We start from the raw sequence: 7572 nt of genomic DNA on the forward strand, positions 1-7572 counted from the left end.
TAGTTTTTAAATCTATTTAATGGTATTAGGACCCTAAAAGGCAACCTACCAAATATCTCTAGTTGATGTTTATTCAACAACTACTTCTTGAGTGACTTTATGTACCAGGAATAATATTAAGGGTTTTAGTAGATTTTATGCCTCCTGATAGCATTGAAATTCTGCTGAAATTTAAGACTAAGAACTATTTTTTAGATAATTGCTCATTTATTCCAGTAAATTTATAACAAGACATTTGTATACCAGTGAGGTGGAAAGGATGGAAAAGGTAATGTATTAAAAATAGTATTTAAATATATTTCTTAGGTAGCAGCTCTAGAAACTGGTTCCTCCCTTCCTTCCTTCCTTCCTTTTGTTTTTTCTTTTTCTATTTTATTAAGTGATTGAATGTTATGGATTTTTTAATTAAATGACTATACTTGACTGTCCTAGATTCTAGGATGAAGTTTTCAAAATATACAACATTATAACCTATTTTCTATACAGAGGTATTAACTAATCCCTGATTAAGATTATAAATCTAATACACATAAATGAATTCCAGACAGTGTTTAAATGCAATTGATATGCTTTCCTTAATTTTTATAGAGCAGAAAATTATTATTCTTGATGCAATTAGCATCTATATATTAAAATTATTTTATTTTAAAATTTTTGAATGGATTATACTTGCATATGATGTAAAATTTTAAAATAGTACTAAATGTATTTATTCGTTCCGCAGAGCCAACCAATATTGCCAATTTCTTCTGACATGTTCAATGCAGACAGAAGCAATTATGTAGGTTTACATTTCCTCCCTCCCTTTTTCCCCTTCCTTCTCTCCCTTCAGTTTTAACAATTAGTATGATCAGTCCTTCCTCATTCTTGTTTTTACTTTTCCCTAGATGATTTTTCCTGGCTCTTACTGCTTATTTAGTTTTATATAGTAACTTTAAAATCAACTTCTCTAGTTTGAAAAAAAATTCTACTATTAACTTTGGGAGTTGGAGGCCCAATATTTATAAATTAACTTTGAAAGAATTGACATCTTAAGATGCTGAGCCTTTTAAACCAAAATCATGATATGCCTTTCCAGTAATTCCTTCTATTATATCTTCTGGTTGTTTGTATATATGAAGACTATTGATTTTTTCCATTTTATATATATGTACACACACACACACACACACATACACATATACACACACACATATATACGTGTATGTGTGTGTATTTTACCATACTGGATTATTTTGTTGTTGATAATAGTTTTTCAGTGGATTCTTTTGAGCTTTCCAGTTAAGCAATCATTTTATCTGTGTATACTTCCTGAACAATATTAAATTATGGTGATGTTAAGTTGTATGGCTAGGTTAAGTTATGTGCACATTTTTTAAATTATTTTTTATTGTGAAGTACACATATTTTAGAATTAGTTTCAGCTGTACAACACTGTGCAATAGTTATACTTTTTACCCCTCGAGGTGACAACCCCCCTCCCCAATCCGCCACCCCACTTCCCCCCCAATATCATACATATTTATTATAATTCCCTTGACTCCATTCCCACACTATACTCCATGTCCCCTGACTATATATATATATATATTCACTTATAGTTGACATACAATATTATACAACATCAGCTTCAGGTATACAGTGCAGTGATAAAGCCTCTACCCCATCCATGATGCAGTCTCCCTAGCAAGACATGTGTATGTGCACATTTTTGAACAAAGTCTCTCTGGCCAACTGCCTAACTGAAAAGCAATATAAGCTGTTAAATATGAACACAAAACATCCAAATCTATAGTCACCACAAAAACAAAGCAACCAACTAACAAAAAGTGCCTCATGTGCAATTGCTTGTGAATCAGACTTGTCTCAATTTAGTGAAAACAAAACAACAAAATAAAATACTTGGATACTGAGGTTAAGATTTATATCGCTATCATGAGTAACCCTCAATTTCAATTTTTTTGTGTTCCTTAAAACTCATTTTCTCATTTATGAATCTTATAATAAATATGTGTAACAAATTTGAACTGATAAAATATTCTAATAAAATATTGCTTTTATTATCTTTTTTTATGCTGTATATCCACCTAAGATTTTTTTTGAAAATTAAGTTTAGGTGATAAGAAAAATTGAAAACGCTGGGTTTACTCCTCTTGCTAGTCACTTTCCTGGCATTGTACTTGTCATTGTAGACCCAGCGTCAGTGGGTTGATGGCCAACAGTCTCCTGTCTTTGTGCTGGAAATATCTGCAGAGAGGGAATCTTAGACTCTGTAAGTAAAATGATAAAAAATACTAGTTGCTTGATTACCTGCAACATTTTGTTAAGATAAGGCTGGGTGGGAACCTGACCTACCCAGGCATATCTTTCATCTGAATGTAAAGGAAATGATTCATTGACAATCAACCCCCAAAGACTGTGCCTGGAAAACAGCTCAGTATTGCATAATCAAATATTTGAAAACAAAGTGTCCAAGAAAAGTTTGGAAATCAGTTCCCATCACTTTCTCTTATTAGTTTAATTATTGTTTGTTTGTGTTAATAGTAGTAACCGCCAATGTTTTGTTTTGCAGTTTAAGTGTGTTTATGGTAACCTTGTGAGGTGGTGAATTGGTATATCATCACTCGTTTTACCACTGAGCGAAGTGAAGTCCTCAGAGGTTCAGTGACTTGCCCAGGGCTGCGTCTGTAGGCAGAAAGTGGTAGAGCCAGGAATGACTAAATCTAGGTCTGCCCGGGAATTGGGAGGGCATGGATTGTATAACTTTATCTTTTAGAAACTCAGTTTGCTAATCTGTAGAATGAGCATAATAGTTATTTTGCAGTATTGTTGTAAACATGAAATAATGCAAGCCAAATGTCTAGGTCAATATTTAACACATACATGAGGTTCAATACATATATACTTTATTTTTTTTTTAGCTCTTTACTCTAACTGCCATGTTTATAGTTCTATGGCTGTAGCCTTAATTACTACTTTAAAATTTCTACTGCCTAATTCCTTACATACAACAATAGTAAATTAGGTTATTACTATATTGAATCCTCAATATAATACTTTTGAGGGAACTAACTTATAGCAACTTCCTTTGGTATTTTAGTTATTCACTCCTTCCCACCACTGTTGGGCAAAGAGCCAAGAATATTTTGAGGGGATTAAGATGAACCTAGAATTTATGGAATCATACCATTAAATAGAATCAGAGTGAAGTTATAATACATTTACAAGGTGACATATCTAAAGGGGCAGTAAGCAGCGGGTGTAAGCAAAATCATAAAAATCCATCTATCTGCCAACACATTTATGTAAGAGATTACACTACTGGTCAGGAATTTCCTGCCATATGCCTTTTTTTTTTTTTTTTTTTTTTGTGGAACTTTTCAATAGCTTGTAATGGGCTGCTGTGCTTCCTCTTCAGGCTTGGCTGTTATCAGTTCCACTCAGATATTCCTTCCTACTCAGTTTGGAGTGTTTTGTGCCACTTATGAATGAGTGCATCTATTTTTTAACGATTACAATGTTGATTTACATCATAGGAGACTCATCATTTCTGCTTCCCCACACACAGCATTGTAAGAATTTACTCTTTTCAAACATACATTAATTATTTGAACCTCCAGGAAAAGGGTGCCATGAAATCAAAAGCCATATGTGAATTTTATAAGAAATAATTTTCTAAAATAATATGCAAAGGTAACAATTGAGGAAATTTTCTAGGTAGATGAGAAAACACATTTCAGTGTTTCTAATTATGTAGATAAAGAAAAGCAAAAGGCAGAACACTGTGGAGAGAATATTTGATGTGTAGCAGGAAACCCACAGTTGAGTATGGTCTCTACGACCTACTATGTGAGAATGAGTAAGACACGTGGGGCTGCTGAGTCTCATTTTTTTCAGCTGCAAAAATGGGCACTGTATCATTGCTCTTGATCTCTGTTTTTAATTTTTTAGGACAAATGTAACTCCCCCCAAAATTCTAGTTTATAGATGTGGCGTAAAACTTTACTCATACAGCCTTATTTCAATGTGGTTGGATAAGCAAGTCAAATCTTTAGCAATTTCAATGTTTGCACAAGGAACTGGTAAATAGAAAGTAATATAAAAGAAATATGTAGATTTAATATTTTATAACTTTTAATGGAGAAACAATTTTATGTTATTTTATTTTTTATTATTTTTTCTTTCTTTTTTTAAATTAAAGTTTATTGGGGTGACAATTGTTAACAAAGTTACATAAATTTAAGGTTTACAATTCTGTAATACATCATCTATATATCACATTGTGTGTTTACCACCCAGAGTCAGCTCTCTTTCCATCACCATATATTTGTATGTTTTATTTTTTAAAAAAATAATTAGATTCAACAGTAGCTGATTCATTGACTTATTAGCATCCTAAACATAAACCAGCTTCAATCTTCTTTTCTTTTAATGAATTTTACATCAACAATCTGCCAGCAAACGGAAAAAAAAAGTATTTTTAAAGTGACCTTTACATCAATAGCATAGAACTGATGCCAATTGCATCATATATTTTGAATCACCTAAATTAAAATTTCTGGTATATCATACTGGTCTAAAGATGAAAAAATGTTTTATGACTTTTCTCCTTGACTATAAAAGTGGAATTAATTTCAAGAAACTCAAGAGCGGGTAAAAAGGGGGACTCTTAGAAAATTTGATTGTACTAATGGAGAAAAGGAGAAAATGAACTAGAGATGTACACATTTAGAAAGGAGATGGCAAAATTATCACTATCTGCTGGTGATATGATTGTCTATTTGGCAAAACTAGAAAATCAATTGCAATAATTTTAGAATCAATAAGAGGTTTTAGTATGAAGACAGGTTAAAAGTAAATACACAAAACTTCATAGCTTTTTTATACACCCCCCTAAATCGCAAAATGATTAAGAACCGTCATAATATAAAATATGTAGGTCCCTCCCTTATGAAGAAAATCATTAAACTATACTGAGGGACACAAAAGAAGACTTGAAGACATAGAAAAATAACTGGTTCTTACTTGGGAAGTATTGAATACTATAAAGCTATTAATTCTTCCTAAAATAATCTCTTTAATCAACATTAGCCCTATCAAAATCCCATGAATTTTTTTTTTTGAATTGGTCAAATTAATTCTATATTTCATTGAAGGGTGGTTGTGTAAAAAGAACTTGTAAATTCTCGAAAAAAATGTGATGGTTGTAGGTAGGGTGATTTTCTCTACCAGATAGTCATTCATTCAACAAGTATTTTTGAGGATCTATCCTGTGCTTGGCAGTGTTCTAGGCACTGGGGATACAAAAGTGAATAAAACAGAACAAAATCCCTGTTCTCATGGAACCTAGATGAGGATACAGACAATATGCAACTAAATAAGTAAAATATATACAGTGTCAGATGGTGACCTGTGTTAAGGAGAAGAATAAAGTAAAGAATGAACTAGACAGTGGCAGGGTACAAGGCAGAGGTGGCGGTAGACAAAAGCCACAGTTGTGAACAGGGTGCTCAGGAAAGATCTCATAGAGCAGGTGGTATTTGAATAAAGACCTGCAGGAGGCGAGTCATGAGGTTATCTGATATATTAAAAGCTACAGTAATTAATTGGAAACTGTGGTCTGAGGTCCAAAGAGCCACAAACAAATGGAACCAAACAGAGTTTAGAGATTAGCCCAAATACATATTAAGATTTAGCATGTGATAAAGTGGCCCAGAAGATAGACTATTTATAAATGGTGCTGGAACAACTTGGCTAGCGATTTGGAAAAAAAATCATAAATTAAGATCCTTCCTTATGTAGACAAAAATTACAAATGCATAAAAGATTTTAATGTTAAAAAACACATTAAGGGCCGGCCGAGTGGTGCGATGGTTAAGAACAGGCTCGGGTCGCCAGAGGGCCCTGGTTCGGATCCCACATATGAGGGCCAGTGACACTGCCCTTCACAGTTAAGATGCTGAACAACAGCTCAACCTGGAGCTGGGCTGCTGTGAGTCGCCAGCAACGGCATAGGCTGCAGCCCCTTTGGCAGTGGGTTGCCATGGGCTACCGTGTGTAGCCAGCAGCCAGCGTGAGCGGCCAGTAGCCGCAGTGAGCGGCCGTCCAGAAGCCGGCAACTGATGTGCCTCGCCCGGGAAGAGCGCAATGATGGTACCAACGTGGGCCAGTGAAGCAACGTCCTCCACAACTAGACTGAAGAACAAAACGACAGCAACTTGTCTATTCCCCTTCACCAATTCCCCAGCACTGTTCCTATCCCAATTCCCCAATAAAAATCTTTAAAAAAAAAAACAAACACATTATACTGCTAGGTGAATATTTAAGTAAATATTTTTATACTCTTTTACTAGAGCAGGCCTGTTAAAACATGATAACAAAGCTAGAAAACACAAATGAAACAGTCCACAAATTTGACCGTAAAATAATTTATGTGGCAAAAACAAACAACAACAACAAAAAATCAAAATTACCTCCCACAAAAATTAAATTCTTTTTTGGCAAAACAACATATACCACAGAAACATTATATTTCCTTAGTCTCATTTTTACCCTTTTTGAAATTAGTGTATGCATTTGATGTGGTAACGTCTCTTTCCTCTTGCCCTCAAGAGCTGTTGAATCGATAGTGCACATGGTAATAACCTGCCTGTTAGAAAAAAGAAATAAGGTTATATAATGAGTATTAAAAAGAAAAAAAAAAGTTCTCTTACATTCTCCAATAGCAAAAGTAAAAAGAATAAGAACAAAATTCACAACAAATTGTTGTGAAATACAGGTAGCCAATAAAAGTGGAAAGATGTTTAACCTCTTGAGGGATCCAAGAAAGGTAAGCTGAAACAACATTGAGATGCAGTTTTGTCCCTCTTGGGTTGATAAGGCTGAGGAGAACTAATTATGAGAGGCAAACGGATCCTGCATTCTCATTTACTACTAATGGGAGTGTAAATTTGTAAAGCCTTTCATCAAAGCTAAATATGTTCATGCCTTTTCATCTTTTTCACATTTTTTCCCTAGATATAATTGGACTTGTACTAGTGATCAAAGATTATGTATGAGAATGTTTATCTCAGCAGTGTTTGCAATAGTAAAAAACTGAAAATGGCCTTGATTCTCATTAATAGGGGAATGGTTAAATAAGCTACAGTATATACAGACTATGGAATACTATGCAGCTATTATTTATTTATATGGAAAGATGTCTACAATAAATTGTTCATTAAAAACAGTCATTTTGGAAGACAGTCTGACAGTTTCTTATGAAGCCAAATGTAGTCTTACCATATGATCAAGCAGTCACACTTCAAGGTATTTATCCAAAGAAGTTGAAAACTTATGTCCATATAAAAACCTGCACATTAATATTTATAGCAGCTTTTTTTTTATAGGTACTATTATTATCTTTTTTTAAATTTATTTATTGTTAGTTTCCGGTGTACAGAACAATGCAATAGTTACCCTTTTCACCCTCACAAAGTAACAACCCCCCTCCCCCCATCCACTGCCCTCCCACCCCCATATCATGCTTATCTATTACAATTCCATTGAATCCGTTCCCGCACTCTACTCCGT

This window comes from Hipposideros armiger, unplaced genomic scaffold, assembly GCF_001890085.2.
Source record: "Hipposideros armiger isolate ML-2016 unplaced genomic scaffold, ASM189008v1 scaffold_194, whole genome shotgun sequence".
NCBI classification, from domain to species: domain Eukaryota; kingdom Metazoa; phylum Chordata; class Mammalia; order Chiroptera; family Hipposideridae; genus Hipposideros; species Hipposideros armiger.